This window comes from Callospermophilus lateralis, unplaced genomic scaffold (genome assembly GCF_048772815.1).
Source record: "Callospermophilus lateralis isolate mCalLat2 unplaced genomic scaffold, mCalLat2.hap1 Scaffold_237, whole genome shotgun sequence".
In the NCBI taxonomy this organism is placed as follows: domain Eukaryota; kingdom Metazoa; phylum Chordata; class Mammalia; order Rodentia; family Sciuridae; genus Callospermophilus; species Callospermophilus lateralis.
Window position 1 is genome coordinate 20,553 of NW_027513245.1, and position 17,589 is coordinate 38,141.

The following is a 17,589-nucleotide window of genomic DNA, read 5'->3' on the forward strand; positions in this document are numbered from 1 at the left end:
ATCTGAGTGAAAGAGGCTAGGGAGGTGTCTAGTTTCTGCCTTCCAGGAGGCAGTGTTCCTGGATTTAAAAAGAGCTGAGATCAGCTACACAGAGACCTGGGGCTGACAGGTGGAGAGGTGTTGATTAGTGACAAGTGTTTTGGCTACTTAGATTTTTGCATTTTAATAGGGACAATTCCTTAACTAAAGGAAAGTAATTTCTAATGGTGGGAACTCACTTAGGGTGTTAAGAATGAAGTATAGAGGGAATGAGGGCTTCTAGCAGCATCTCAAAAGCTGTTCTGATAGATTTTCAGTAGAAACTGAAGACTGGATTTTTAAATCAAAAAAACATTTTAACAAAGATCATTGCCTCTTTTAGTACTCCTTTCACATTTAGCTGAGTTCTGGATCATTCTAAGATGAGGAGAGATCCCAGCATTAGGTATAAACCTGAGTACCATCTGTAACCCATAGCACTGAGGGAACTGGAGCCATCTACAGGGTGCCTGGAATGTGGGAGTTCCCTAAATCTCCTGAATGGAGGATTGATGTGTGCAAATGCCCAGGAGTTGAACAATATCTGCCCATAGTAGAATGATGTTGCTATGTCTCCATGTCCTGGGTTTGGAGGGGTGAGACTACAGAGGACAGGAACTGCTATTTATAGGCAGTGTGCACTTGCTTGACTTCCTCACATCTAATGGCTGATTTACCTAGTTCTTATTCATTAGAAATCCTTACACTCATTTTAAAGGTGAGGAAAGTGGCTTGGTAAGTTATTGAAAGGTCTTCTTGTCTCCCAAGAGTGTGCTAGGCCCAGGATGATATTTTTGCCTAGAATACTTCAAACTACCAAAGGCATTGCTAATAGAAGCCTAGGCACCATAGGGCTTCTCCAGACACTGGGCTTCTTATTAATGATCTCAGAGAAGAGGCATATATTCTTCCAGACCTATCACAGAGGGACCTGCCTGTCTGGGGTGATCTTCTGAGGCACTCTCTGTGAAGTGTTGGGTATTAGGAGTAATCCCCAGCTGTACCAGCCCCGTGGTAACCACGCTGAGTGTTGCTCTCCTGCAGCTGATGAACTTCTGTAAATGGTTCAGTTCTACTTCTGGTTCAGGGAGACATGATCCCATGTGGAAGACACAGCAGAGTGGGGGGCTGGGAAGAGTTGGAAGGTAATGACCACAAAATCCCAAAGGAGAGACTGAGGCAGAGCAGACCACCTGCTCCCTGTGGCCATGCCTGTCCTCCTTAGGATGGTCAGTACACTCAGGCTGGCAAATAGCACAAGCCCCAGAAGGTGGAGCTCAGTGAGTTTGTCATACCCGAATGTCAACTGCTGCTGAAGGGCATCTCTTTAAACTGTAGTACAATACAATGCTTGTTGCTTTACTTTCTTTTTTACATTTTTTAAAATTTATTTTTATTTTCTAGTCATAGTTGGACACAAAACTTTTATTTATGTGGTGCTGAGGTTGGAACTCAGGGCCTTGCACATGCTAGGTGACCACTCAACCGCTGAGCCACCACCCCAGTCCCAACTTTCAGTCCTATATTTAAGATTCTTTAAAAGGAGAATTAGGTATCACTGCAAAGCATCCAGAATTTTACTAATTTGTTCAAGTGCAAAGGAGTTCCCTTTTTATGTGTGCATTACCCAGGTGCATAATTAGTGTAAAGGAATTTGAGCAGGAGTGAGCACAGTTGGGTGACTCCATTATTACCCAAGATTTTCCATTCCTCTTTGTGAGGAAGTCAGGCTAGGTGACCTAAATTTGAACAACAATCTACAGTGCATTGGTTGAGTTCAGATAGAAAATGAGGCTTTCTCAGCTTTGGGTTGTGGGAAGTTGGAATCGCTCCTGTGTGCTGTTGCCCATGAGCTGCATGGGGTGAAGACACCTGGGAAGGTGAGCAAGGGGTTCCTTCTACTTCCAGTGAGACACCTGGGAGGACTGTGTTCCCAGTGCATGTGCTTCTATTCCTTCTTCTATGTAAGCCATTTCCCATAATACGTGGCTCTAGGTTTTTATCCAGATCCTATACGTTTCTCATTGTTTTGCTTAACTCAGGGGTTTTGAAGGGTGTAAAACAGGGAAGGGTAGACTTGGAATCACTCCTGGTACCTTTATAAGCAAATTGAATAACAAAATGCAACTAGCAAACGTGGCTTTCAAGACCCAGGGCCATGGCTTCATTTCTTCAGTGGCCTGTCATTTATTGGTGGCCTGAGGAGGCCTGGCAGGTGACCGTCCCAGGAAGGATTTCTGGTGTGCGAGCACATGCAATCCTGTGCCTGTGCTTTGGCCAGGTGTCAGAACAGGAGCGAGGTCTTCCTTATCAGGTGTGCAGTCCTCATGGCACAGATGATTTCAGAGAGCAAAGACAAACTTGCCTGGATCCAGATCTCTGCTCTAGAAGCCTCTACCTGTAGGACCTGATGAAAACATTGAATCACCTGAGACTCATATGCCCTTTAGTGAGATGAGGATGTCAGCAACCACATAGGATATGATGAGGAGGTTTAAAGAACACAGAGCAGCCCATGGAGAAGCACCCGAGGATGAGTGGTGCAGGACCCTAGGCTTTGTGTTCCTAGGTACCTATTTTTTATGCAGCTGAGGAGAGGGTGGTGAAGTATCCTGGGCTTCCTGTTCCTAGGCACCTCTGTCTATGCAGCCCACATTACTGAGCTCAGGCTATTTTGAGATCTTGTTTCTAAAGCTGTGTGACAGTGATGAGCGCACTCTCATGTTGCCCAAGATTGGATGATACCTTCAGTACAGCACTCCCTGGGAACAGAGCCATGGTCTGAGTAGTGACCCCAGGTGCATCTGGAGTGTGGAGCCATCAGAAAGACCCAGAGATGAGCTTTGTGGGAGTTTATGTGCAAAGCTGAAAGCAATTTTGTTTATGAAAAGTTCTATTTTTTTTTTTTTTTTTTTTTGCTGAGAGTTCAATTAACTTCCCTAAGATGCATGCATTCTTAAAGGGAGACCCAACAACTTTATAATGAAGAAAGGGAGAACTCCAGCCCAAAGGCTCTTTGTATACTTGGCTTTCCTGACCTCCTGCCTTTGGCAAGTAGCAGCCTAATTTTGTGTCTGTAGGCACTGGGTGCTGACTATTGTGGCAAGGTTCTTGACTTGGTTGAGACTCTGATCCCTTAGACCCCTTAGTATTGGCTACTACTGTTTAGCTAATGGGAAAAGGTTGTTTTATTTCAAAGCAGAGCAGATAAATTCACAGAGGTGGACATTACAACATGCAGTGACTGTCTTTGGGAGAATGACAAGGCCAGGACTAAACCTTAGAATAATATTGACTGGAATGTAAAGATTGGTGCCCTCTGCGACCACTCTGAAGTTGGGTCCTGTCCCCACTCCCTCCTCAGCCTGCAAGGGCAGCGCTGGGCTGTGACTCACCTTGATCCTTTCCTGCATGGAAGGATTTCAGAGATGCCAGCTGTCATGGATGCTTTTCTCCAGTTCTCCACAAGTCACACACCTGAAGCCCAACTCCTACATGTGGCCACTCTGCTTATCTTTCTCTATGATCATGCTGTTGTTTAATGATATAGGGCCAAAGGAGTCAGCCATCCATCTTCGTTTGATTTTTGCTGACACAGGAGCTTCCCAGGCCAGGGAAAGGTCACCCAGGGGCTGTTAGCCCTCATTTGCATGATTGTGCTCCTCCTAACCACCTATAAGTTACATCTGAAAGATTTGGGCCAATGTCAAGCCACCCTTGGCTTTCTACATGGTGGTGTTTACTCTTACCTATGCTCATTTTGGGCTCCTGGATGTCACAACATGTTTCTCCTCTTTCTTCTGTGCTTTGAGATAGCCTTGAGTATGGAGGGCCCAGTTACAGAATGTTATGATACAATCTCACAATGTTTACAGTAATTTCAGTGTCACTTTGTGATTATTTCAGGGCCATTTTGAAGCATGACTGGAGAGAATCGTGGCCCTCAGCACATTGGGATGGAAGCCATGAGCATACTCCTGCCCCATGCAGACTCAGGGAGGCAGAGACTGAGTCCTGTTCTCCATAACAGATCCCAAAACTGGAATTAACTGAAGCATCTGAATAGACAAAATCCCAGAATCCTATTAGGAAGCCCAGAAAGAGGAACTGCCCTTGTCGCAACCTCAGGCCACATCATCAGTCAAGAGGACAGCCCACATCCCTCTCTTCTTCCCATGGTTTCCTCTGAGTCACTGAGCTGTTCTCTGCTGTACTCTGCTGTCTCTGGTCTCTGGGAAAGGGGACCACATTCCCCTGGTTCTCCTCCCTCTGGGGCTCACTGGATCATATATTGTATCCTCCCTGAAAGTAAGTGGCTTCCACAGCCATTCTTATGAGGGTAGTTGAGGGCATTATCACCTCTGGGCTGCCAGAGGGGAGACATTCAAGTTCTTTCTTTCCTTCACGTGTGGTCACCTTGAAATGTGGCCTTCTGTCTATCAGCCTGGGTCCACAAGTGGCCTTAATGGCAGTTAGTAGTAATGCAGAAAGCTGAAGTGGCTTGGGCAGTTTCAAGGCCTGGAGAGACACGGGTTGCTGTTACAGAGCATAGCCTGTTCCTGTTCACTGACAGATGGCATTAACAGATTTCCTCTCCGAGGACATGGCACACTTCCTGGTGGTAGACATGGGCCTTCTCTTTCACTCTATCTTAGAGTCCTCATTGACAGGATGTCATGGTTCATTCTGGACAAACATGCCTTGAGATTGTGGAGATCTTCAGCATGGGGGGCCTAGGGTCCATAGAAGGAAGAGAGAGAATGAGAGAATACAAATGGCCACTATCAATATATTAAAGAACAAATAATTTCACACCTTCACTGTTGTGTTTCAAATTCCAGCACACTATTCCCACATATAGCTCATTTCAATTTTATGCAGTCACCCTGTTCACATGTCACAGCTTCTCAAGTTTATAAACATCACCTTCTCTACAACAGAAACAATTTGGTTTGGAACTAATCCAGGTCCATTGTTTCTTTAAAAAAATCCTGTCTTAACATTAAACAAAGACTAGTGGGGGGAGAGAAAGGGAGAGAGAAGGGAAAGCATATGGAAATGGTAGGAGACCCTCAATGTTACACAAAATTACATATAAGAGGTTGTGAGGAGAAAGGGGGGGGGGAGGGAGAGAATTGAACAACAGCAGATGAGGTAGAGAGGGAAGATTGGAGGGGAGGGGTAGGGGGATAGTAGGGGATAGGAAAGGTAGCGGAATACAACAGTCACTAATATGCCATTATGTAAAAATATGAGTGTGTAACCAATGTGATTCTGCAATTTATATTTGGGGTAAAAATGAGAATTCATAACCCAATTGAGTCAAATGTATGAAAGATGATATATCATGAGCTTTGTAATGTTTTGAACAACCAATAAAAAAAATTTAAAAAATTAAAAAATAAATAAATAAGTCAAATTATACTCTATCATCATGTATAACTAAAAAGAACAACAATGACAAAAACAACAAGTTCTTGCTGAGTTTCTGAGGGTCTTGCCAATTTGGTAAGATTAGACTTGACCTTGAGATCCTCCTGCATCCTCCTCCCTAGCTGCTGGCATCACCTGTGTGAGCCACTGTAAAATTTCCCTATTGAGAACCCTTTAATTGAATAAAATATGTATTATTTAAAAAAAAATCCTGTCTTCCTCAGACTATTAGTTTTTATGACTATATCACCTTTTGGAATCCACTAACTTCTTACTATTAGAAGAGATGGTAAATACATTCAATTATACACATTTTCCAGAGCATAATGTATTTTATTTTATTCAAACTTTTTATAAACCTCCAGAGGTAAAGTATTATATCACTTTTACAACTGTGAGATTAGGTGCTTTCCTGAGATCACATAGCTTGGTGATGGTAGAATTGGGATATGAATCTACTTCTGACTTCAAATTGAGGCCTTGTTTTTTTATGGTGCTTCCCTGCAAGAAGATGTTTTGTTTTGGTGGAAGAAGAGAGCTTTAATGGAAAACAGAGGTGCAAACAGCTCCATTTATTATTTTCTTTCTAACTCAGTCTGCATTGCAAATATTGATGAACCTTAAGAGTGTATCTGCCCCCTTTTTGCCCCTGGGAAAGAACACAAGCTAAATATTCTCTGTTAAGAGGCAGAGACAAAGAGCAGAGTAGATATTTAGTCTTTCTAAAGCCTTTGGTGAAGACCAGATCTCCTGATACCCAAAGAAGTTAACAGAGCTATTCACGAATAACTAAGTTAAAATATATAAAATAGATTCCAAAAGTTATTTTTTACAACCTTTCCAGTTAGTTTTAATAAACAGTTGTTTATCAAACTCCTGAATTCACTGGTTTCTAAAACAAGACTTAAACCAAATTCTGAAACTTAGGAAACTATTAAGAACCATATAACCTAGACCAAAAACTTATTTCAAATTGTCTTAGAATCACTTTTCAGTTTATAGAAAACAATACAATTTTCTCAGGACAATTCCACATTTTACTGACCTCATTTCTACATACCCCTTACTACATATAACAGAGGCTGTAGAATAAATTCATTTTTATTTACATAGCACAAAATATAACTCTCAACTTATGAAAGAACTTATGAAAAAGATCAGAAACTTTTAGAGTATCTAAAATTATTTTTTGGTGCCAGGGACTGAACACAGGTACTTAAACACTGAGCTACATCCGCAGCCTTTTTATTTTTAATTTTGAAACAGAATCTTTCTAAGTTGGTGAGGCTGGCCTTGAACTTTCAATCCTCCTGCTTCAGTCTCAGTTACTGTAATTACAGGTGTGGATCACCACATCCAACACAGAGTATCTAAAACATAAATATTATATTTCTTATACATATTTTTCTCCTTACATGAAAAGTGCTAAGTAACACTTAAATGCCTTATGTTAAAGAAAAAGAAAATTAGGTACTTCTCACTTAAGAGAGTTGAAATTATTTAAAATTAGGGGTGAGGGTAAAAAATGAGCTATATATTCAATGTAAATTTTATTAAAACCCATATATAAAATATAAACAGAAGGGAATCTTTCCTAGAAGGGAATACGTATTACCTACTTTTCCTGCCAAGGTAGGTAAATTATATTACAAAGAAATCTAGAGGAAGAAAGTTTGAGTTTCTTTCCCTTATAAATGTCAGTAAAAATAAAATCCATAGGGTCAAAATATTTAGGGTTATAACTAGAAATATATAATCCTATTTTTATGACATGGCAGCTAGTTGAAATAAGTTAACACAATCATTTGAATTGGTTGTCTGCATACTGGACAGGACTTATTCCTTTTCTTTAGCTTCTTTGCACATGTGAAGCATGACATAAGATATCCTGATTTACCATAAACATTTTTAGGTCAACCTTGGTAAATCACACATGGATCAATGACATTAAGGAGAAAATCAGTTTTCACACCTTTTTCTTTGTCTTGTGTTTCTTCCTTCTCATACTCTTTGACATCTTCTTGACTGTGATAACTAATGCTATTTGAAGTTGATAGTTGAGAATAGTTCTCACTTTCTTGTGACTGGGAAGCTTGTGTGGTCTTATCATTTTCCTCAATACATGATTCTTTGGAATCATTTGCTGTAGTTTTTTTGTTTTTTCTCCAGCATATCCAAGCCTTCTTCTGCCTGTGTTGAGCTTTCTAGTTTGGATGTCACAGAAATTCCCCCTTTATATTCAGGAAGCCAGTTCTCATGAAGGGTCCAACATCTATTGCATTGTGGTGGAAAGGGAGGATTCATTTCATTGCATGAAGTACACTTCCAATAGTCAGCTAAGGAAATTTCAGGATCTTCTTCAAATGAATCTGTATCACTTTCCCCTGCCTGATACACAGTAACTCAATTCACCACATCATCTTCATCTGAGAGTTCTTGTCCTTCTTCACTAAGGCTATAATCCTCTGAATCAAGAGATTCAACTTCAAATTCTACACTAAATTGATCTGAAACTGAATCCTGATCCAACCAATCACTGGAATGTTCACTCACACCATCTTCAATATTCATATTTGATGGAATCACTACTGATTCACTTCTACTGATTCCTTCACAACATATTTCCCTTTCTACACACAGAGCCATGCTTTCATCAAAGGAAAGGAAAATACTATCAGATTTGTGGTGCTTTTGTCATTCACCAGATAATTCATATAAATTTTCTTCTGTCTCACAAATTGCTCTCCTTTTAGATGAGGTAGTTGGTCTAGAAACCAAACAGGAAGATGAAGTCTTCTCTCCCTGTAGTTCTAGCATAAGGCCCTCCTGATACACTCCCACCTTCAAGGTGACACCTGTTCTCACTCACTAATGTGCTGGCATCTGATGGTTCTCTTTCATGGTGTAAGTGTCTTTTTGTTCATCAACAGACTTTAACAACTTCAAAAGCAATGGCTTTGGTCAAACCAGGGTCTCTTGTTCCGAAGCTGGAATCTGTGAGGTGCTTACAGCACCATCAGTAGAAACAGATATGCTTGTATTGCACAATGGACTGGATCAGTACATAAAATTTGCCACATATCGTGACCACGATAGACAAAAGTGAGAAAGGATCTCTTAGGAAAATAAATAAGTGTTGGATATAACTATGTAAAAATGCAGGGAAAAGGAATAAGAATCCATGTTTTCAAAATATATTTCATGACAATATTTTGCTGGTAGCAAGCAAATGAATTTGCTCAAAAGTAGACAGCAAACAAAATAAATTTGAAACCAAATAGATTGAATTCTTTTTCTTCTTCTTTGAACTCCCACTCATTAAACAAGTTCTTACTGTATCATCAATTTTAATTATTTTCCATTTATTGGGCACTTGACATATTAAGAACCTTATTGGATATAGTGAGAACTCATTCATACACAGTACCCTAAAATAAATTAGGTTGAGGGGTAGTAACCTAGTAAGAACAGCCTCTGTTTAATTTCTGGAGGCATCTAAGAATTAAAAAAAACTTTAGAGAAGCTAATAAGAAAATTTAGAAAGTGACCAGAGAGGTTGTGTTAGGTCACTATTTCTCAAACATTAGCAGACATCTGGATCACCTGTGGATTTTTGTAACAGTGTAGAGTTTGGAGTTCCACCCCCAGAATTTTTGATCAAGCCTGGAGGAGATTCAATAATTTTCTGTTATAATGATTCCTACTAGATACTGTGGTCTGGGGACCACTCTGGAGAACTCTGATGTTTGGGAGATGGCTTTCTCGATTTCTGGCCATTTTTACATTGTCCCCAAAGTATTCCTCTTCTCCATCAAAGTCATAATTGAACCTGTCTCCACATGGATTCTTCCTTGTGACCCATCTGTCAGGCAAGGAAGAGCCCTTCTTCAGGACCTTGGAGGTTTAACAGCAGCAAAGACTTTGACACTCAGCTTGCAGCTTGTATGTTTATGTTACTGATGTACTTTCTTTTTCTGAGGAGAGAAATTATTCTTAAAGAGATGTATTTTATTGATTAACAGTAAGTCAGCTGTTTAAAACTAAAGTAACTAATTTCCAGAATGTCAAGTTAAAAGAGTAGCACTGAAGCCTGAAACAGCTGCAGAGGCAATTGCAGAAGTCTGCGCTCAATCAGTGGAAATCTGAAGCAGCTGAATCAGCTTCATTTTTAAACACTTAAGTGCTTTCTTCTTTCATATAACTCATATTCATTCAACTGTATTATGATTCTCTAAAAAATACCAACATTGTCATTTCTGTATGCATTTTTAAGCCAGTTCTTCTGAAGAGATGAAAGTAAATTTTCAGTCTCTAATGACATAAACTAGCCCTCCTAATATCTTGCTGTGTATAACACATGCTCCCATTCTCCAAGACCTTAAGGGAATCAAGAAAAATGCTAAAGAGGATGGAGAGGCTGCCATTCTGTACACTCTGCACTTTTCTGACTCTTAAATTGAAGGGACTTTATGATTTTGGCTTCCCCTCTACAGGTTTCCTGTTCATTGGCCCTGATGTAGCTTCCCAACTGGAGTCACCATATTAAAATATCTGTATTAGTTTTCTCCTGCTGCTATAATAAATTACCACCAATTTGACATCTGAAATGAATTTATTACTTCACAGTTTTGTGATTTTGTAAAATTTCACCAGGCTAAAATCCAACTTGCTCTAAGGGTGTGTTTTCCTGTTTAGAGGTTCTAAGGAAGGATTCATTTCCTTGCTCACTTGCATTATTGGTAGGATTTAGTCCTTTGTGGCTGTGAGCAGAAGGTTGTTCCCAGCTATATACATTCTTTAACTTGGTCCTTGTCCTCCATCTTGAAACCAGCAAACAGAAGTTGACCATACTGTGCTTGAAATGTTTCCCCCTTTCCATCTTGTCATATCCCTCTGACCTTCATAGGAACAATTCCCTGCTTTTAAGGACTCATGTAACTAGACTCAGTCCAAGTTAATCTAGGATACTCTTTACATCTCAAGATCCATATTCTGAATTATATCTGCAAAATTCCCTTTCCATGTAAGATAATGTATGCATGGAAAATATGTCGAGGAATTAGACATTTTGGGGCTTATTATTCTTCTTATTACACTCTTTAAATAAGACCACCTCTAAAAATGATTATGGCATATTTATTAGTCAGCTTTTTATCACTGTGACAAAATACCTGGGAAAATCAACATAAAGGATGAAAGGAGATCCTGGGGCAGGGCACAATTCCAAAGATCTGGTCTCTCAACTAGTTTCCATCCCCCACAGTTTCCACCACCTCCCAACAATACATTCAGTTATGATACCATCAATGGAGATGATGAAGTTAGACTCTTGTTATCCAATCACTTCCCAAATGTCTCATCTCTGAACATTTCTGCACTGAGGACCAAGATTTTGATACATGAGACTTTGGGGGATATTCCAGATCCAAACTATAATAGCATTACGACAGGAATAAACCAAGGCAAATCATCTTGTGTATGCAACCTAAAAGTTAAAAGTTTAAAATAAGATGGTGTGTGTGTGTGTGTGTATTTGTATGCTGGAGTAAACCAGTTAGCTCTATCATCAATTGGTTGAGTTAAAATAAATATTTTAATAGTTACATCTATTGACAAGGAAGTTGTAATGAAGTGCCAGAGATGAATCACACAACTGTGCCTTCAAGAAGTTTCCAGCTAGTTTTTAATAGATGCATTTATGAATGTCCAACTGCCCTCTAAATTAATGTTCTACTTCTATGTGAGTTAGTGAGGATATACAAACATTTTGTTTCAAAGTAAGGACACTGGTTTCAGAAGAAAAATAAATTTTCCTTGACCATGAAGGCACACAGAGAGCAGGATTATAGAAATCTATTATCTAACCATTAGGCTGACAAATCAGGCCCATTGGGTATTGCTGAAGAGAAGATAAAATAAATGTCCTATTTAGAACATTCCTTTAATTAAGAAGTAGAATATTGGGGGTTTTGGTTTAATAAACCACACAGTACCACATTAACCTTTTCTGAAATTCTTATAAGGTTGAAACTGCCTTCCCTGAGGTAGAATTTTTTTCAAATGAATTCTGCCCTCCTTTAGACATAAACGGATTGAAGAACAAAAACATAAATAAATAAATAAAAATATGAAGATGCTATAGCTACTCTTTCCATTAAAAGGTAATTAAAAAATTCAAATTTTGCATATATTCATACATGATTGTATAATGATTTAAAACGAGGCAATTAGTTCAAGACATTTATTGGTTCTAGTTAGAAATGCTTGCATATTTTACACAAATTAATGTTTTATATTTATCTACATTTGAATAATACTGCAATATAAGACTTTATAGCTTGATAATCTTAATGCTATTAATTTGTCATAATCCTATTCATACAAGAATGGCTATAATTTTGAGTTGTGCATTATTTTAATATTCTTAAGATCAACTTGTATCTTATGCATTTTGAAATATTTTTTTTTCATAAGCTGTTAAGCATTTGTACAAAATTTAGGTGGTGTTTCTAGATAAATGTATTTAGAGACATGTATTATTAAAAAGGCATATACAAAATAGTTTAATGAATAACAATATACTTGCATGCTCATCACTAAACACAAAATAGAACATTATGAAATACTTTAACCTTAAACTCTTTATAATTAAATAATTTAATTCTTATTTTGAATACCACATTATTTCTGCTGGATATTTAAATTTTAATTTTCATAATTGTGACTTATATGAATTACCTGAAATTGAGTAATGCCAAACTTGAAAGAGATATATAAAATAAGCCTGTTTCATTACAGGAAAAATATGATAGCAAACAAAGAAAAGTTCCTTTAATTATGTGAAATCAAAGACATTGAATATGAATGTCCACATCAGCACTGAAAATGATGTAATTTACATAAAGGGATATAAAGTTATAGAATAAGATTACAATCAGGAGTGAAATATTATGTCAAAACAAATTTCATTTTACAGATTATAAAATACAATTTTACAGGCTTTTAAAGTTTCAAAAAACAACTAACTCAAAAATGTGTATATATCAAAGAATGTGTTTATATAATGAATGTAATTATGAAGGAATTAAAATTTCTTCTCATTAGTTTAGCATCACAAATAGTAAACTGCATTTGGAATAGGTTTGGAAGCATCATGTCATGAGGGATGGGAACTTAATATGTTCTAGCAGAGCAGCTGAGGGACCAAGGATACTGAAGACAGCATAGAAAGAGGAGGTAAATGAACTGGCTGATAATGAAAAATTGGAATTGGCTGGGAAACCCAAGATTTTGCAGAGCAAGAGTCTGATATGAAAAGTATTCAGAATAGATTTTGAAATTTAAAAATAGCAGGGGAGTATTTTAGAGGGGCAATATGATGTCAATCAAAGTATTAGTTTCAAATGTCTTTATTATTTCAATGATAAAAAATAACCTAGCATATGTGAGTCACTGGGTTAAATTCTCAGCACCACTTATAAATAAATGAACAAGATAAAGATTCATCAACATCTGTAAAAAAAAGTAAATTTATGTATTCAATGCACACAAAAAAGCATGTCATATAAGCAAGAAAATAGGCTGAACATAAAAGATGCAAATATACATTTGACATTGTCTTGCATTTCTGACAAATTAGTGAGAAAGTGATACTTATAAATTATTATAATATGAAAGGTTCTATAAAACAAATGGGTACAATATAGTATGACCTTATGTATGCCACAGAAGGTGTGGATAATTGAGTATGTACCTTAGCATGACACTATAGAGGTGGAAATTTATGGTTTAAACTGTAATTTATGGAGTTTAAAGTTTGAATAAGCACAGAAAGGGCAACCTTGCCTGTACTCATTTCTAATCACCTAATAAGAAAAGTAAAGTAAATGCACCTATCTTGACTCATTATGGATGGCCTCATTGATTGCTGAAGTTGATGCAATCTATTGCCACTTTGAATCTGTTCAGTGGATTCAGACTCAGATGGCAGGGACATTCCAATCAGGCACTTTTGGGTGAGAATGTTTCAATTCATTATATGACGCATATGAAAAGCATGGCTTACACTATCTGATCAAGTTTTTATTTCTGAAGCTTTCAATTCTTTGAGATCCATTTCTAGGCATCCTCCTCAAAGCCTGGAAAACCCAGGTTCTGCTGCCACACAAATAATAAAAAAAATATTTAGGGGAAGTGCAAAGCACACTGAAAGACAGAAAATAGTGACTGTGTAGAGTTTTGAGACTGTATCTGTACACTGGAAAGGAAGACCATTTGGAAGAAGTTTTACACAGCAATTGCTATGCCTGAAAGTGATTTTGGTAGATGGGAACTTCCCAGCATAGTCTCCAGAATATAAAAAAAATGAACATTTCTATGGAGAAGATTATTCCTAAGTCTTCTATGTCAAATCCTGTGGGGAATACATCAACAGCTGAATCCTGAACATTCTGTCCTATCTAATCATGGTGTCTTCAGGCATGGCCTGAAGCCTACATGGACAGCTTTGTTCTGGAAGCCTGGCATCTCCTCAGATTGTGTATTACTTAATGCCATATTATCATGAGAGTATTCTGAATTCAGATGTGATTTTCTTTTCTCTTCATAAAAGTGTTGCTGGTATACAGGTGACTAAGTTGCTTTTTCATCCTGAGCTTTCTATATATCTGAGAAGAAGGACCTCAAATTCAGAATGCTGGACTTTTTTCTTCAGTTTTATTTTTTAAAGGTTTCAAAATATAATCCTATAATTTCATTTTCCTGTTCATTTTCCCAATGCCAAATTTATTATTCCACAACATAATAAGTTGTTTCACATATTTCAGATGAACAAATTATTTTGTAACTATTTTTTCCAACACTAGTTGACATTGTTGTTTTTTAATTTTTTTTAGATATAAGTGGACACAATATTTTTATTTCATTTTTTATGTTGTGCTGAGGATCAAACCCAGTTCCTCAAACATGCTAGGTGAGTGTTCTAACTCTGAGCCACAACCCAAGCACTAGGTGGCAGTGTTATGGAATTTTTATCCTCCAGTTTTTGTTTAATATGACAGAAAAAAAAAGTGTCACTGACACTTTGTAATGAAATACTTATTCTTTTCCTCTCTTTGTCTTTCATAGAAACAGATACCTTACTTGATTGTCTTTGAGTTGTGATTTCCTCTTGTGGACTTTACAAGATGATATGTCCTCTTTTCACTCATGTAACTCTCATACTTTCTCCTTAGTCAGGGGTTTCTGATGTATCCATAGCTATCATGTCCACATAGTTTTGGAGTGTATAGCCTATTTGTGTCTCTGTGTCCTCTTCTGACAAAAGTAAGTAGTGTGAAATATGGTGTTCAGATTATCTGGTGAGTAATTGGATGCCCTGGAGCTGAAAGAAATCTCTTGAAACACCCTTCACTTAAGTCTATCATTTTTTTTTTGACTACTGAAAATACTGCTATGTGATAATGGACATGCAGTCATTTCTTTGACTTCCTTTTCTAACTTCTTGAAATTCTACCCAGAATTAATGTAATCATGTTATGTGTTAGCTTTGTTTTAAATAGTTCAACGAGTCTACATGATTTTCCCAAATGAGTTTTCTAAATTTACATTTTTACAAACAGTGTACAAGGATTTCTTTTTTTCTATATCCACAGTTTCTTGACTCATTTTTATTTTTAAATTATTGACAAAACTGTTCTCCTTTTTAGTGTAGGCACTGGGGATTGAACTCAGATGCACTAAACCACTGAGCCACATTCCCAGCCCTAATTTGTATTTTATTTAGAGACAGGGTCTCACTGAGTTGCTTAGTGCCTCACTTTTCTTGAGGCTGGCTTTGAACTGCAGGTTCTCCTGCCTCAACTTCCCAAACTGTTTGGATTACAGGCATGTGCAACCATGCCTGGTGGCATAAGCTACTCTAATAGTGGTGTTCAGTATACAAGTGTCCACTGTTTGGCTAGTGCATCAAATTCATGTTAGAAGATTGTAGAGTCCAATCTGTCAAGTGGCCACAGAGAGAGTGTGTAGAAAATCTTTTCTGGGAATTAACAGATATGTGTGCTTTCTAACCTCTTCTCTGAACTACTGGTTGGGTTTTAGCAGCCCATAGACATGCTTACAAACCAATAGAAGGCCTCGGGTTTTGATCTAGTAGATATTTGCATATGATCAGTAAGCTTTCCTCCCAGAACTTTGAGGGCTTGAAATGTCTTTCTATTTGTGGTCCTCCTGCCTAAGCCTTATATATTTTTTTTTCAGAGTGTTTTGTTATATATGAGGAAAATATTTTTTTTGTCCATTGAGTGGAACATGTTAAAAGATTAGATGGTCAGTGAAGAAATCGTTTTTCTCCTTGGAAAAATTGGCAGTCATGGAATTTTTAGAAGGGAAAGCTGGAGATTGGAGCTCTTTGTGTGTTGAACACACACAAATGCATAAACCAAATATTTTGTGATTAACTTCTTTCTCCTGATCTCAGGGTTTAAGCACATGGATGCCCTTGCATGGATGTAGATAACTATCACTTTTTCTGTGTTCTTAGCACTTATAAATGTCAAGATCCTTCTTCAGCACAAGCAAAATTAAGCTGTAAGCACAAAAACTATTTAGAGGTATTGTGTTATATATATGGTCCCAAACTTTCTCTTTTCAGGGTGACACTGGCTGTTGGTAATTCTGTTCCAATTACATAGTACAATGCCTAAGGCTGAACTGAGGCCCAAGTTTACCCTAGCTTTTTAAAATCATCAAGTGGCAGGTATTTTCCCTGCTGTTCAATTTATATAAATCTTTCAACTCATTTTTTTACTTTGCCTCAGAGGAACTTGAAACAATATTTCATTCAATGTATCCATGGATGGCGAGAGAGTCAGTATCTCCTATTCTTTTATATTCCCAATATTGCCCTCACTTAAAATATGCCTTTTATTATTGTGCTGAAATTTGAACCCAGTGCCTTGCATATTGTATACAAAAACTATACCAGTAAATTCTGCCCTGTAGTTGATTTTCCTTTAGGTTTGGCCATGTCATTCTTTCACATGTGGTGAGTTTCTTAAGGTGTTTAGATTTATGTTGGCTTTTCAATTTTTATTAAATAAACATTGAGTTTTACAGACATATACATTCATTTATGGATATTGTTTTATATTATGATTCTTTGGTTTTTATTATTGAAAAATAAGTTCTTTTAATTCAGAATTTGAGTGCTAATTTTATGTATAACATATAACATTCCAGATAAATTTTAGAATTTTTCTCTGGTCACTTCTTCCATAAAAGTAAAATATGCTAACATTTTAATGAGGTGATGCTTGAGATTTAGGGGGAATTTTACATCTTGGTAATGATAAGTTTTATCATGTACACAATAGTGAGTATAATCAAGTCTTTTATATGTATATATTTATTTTCTCAAACTCTAAATATTTTTAAATATGCATGCATGCAAAATATTATATATATGTGACTTCTACATAAAACTATTTGACGATTTACATATTTGTCAAACTGGATATATTATGATAAAATGGGTTCTGGAAATCATTTTCCTCACTTTATTCTTATATCTTTCTCAATGTACATTGCCTTTTCTTCATGTTTTGAGTTTTATCTGTTTGGACCAATACTGTCATATCTTTATATGTCATCATGGTTAAGATGTGCAGTAATTTTTATAAGCATATTCTTCTGTTGGGGAATAAGCATGTATTTTCAATAGCCAGTTTCTTCGAAGAAATAACAATTTTTACTTCATCTTTAGTTCATGAAAATTTGTTTCATGTGTTTACTCATACTATTTAATTTTGTCTCACAGTTATTATTTTATTTGTCATTTCCTAATTTCTAACGCTATTGAGATATCTTATGATTATTTAACACTTATGTTTCCTTTTGAAAGATGTATATTGAAATCTGTTTCTTTTTTTTTTTTTTTGGTTCTGGGAATTCAATCCTGAGGCACTTAACCACTGAAAAATATCCTAGATCTCTTTAAATATTTTCATTTGACTCACAATCTCACTTAATTGCTTAGGTATTCACTAAATTTCTGAGACTGTATTTGAACTCACAATTCTTCTTCCTGAGTATCCCAAGCTGCTAGTATTATAGGAATATTCTACTATGTATATATAG

General features: G+C 37.0%; 1 pseudogene; it reads right to left on the minus strand.

The window, feature by feature from the left end:
- Nucleotides 1–7,229: 7,229 nt before the first annotated feature.
- The window catches only part of LOC143640419 (E3 ubiquitin-protein ligase Mdm2-like), a 35,012-nt pseudogene continuing 24,652 nt past the window's right edge, over nucleotides 7,230–17,589 (minus strand).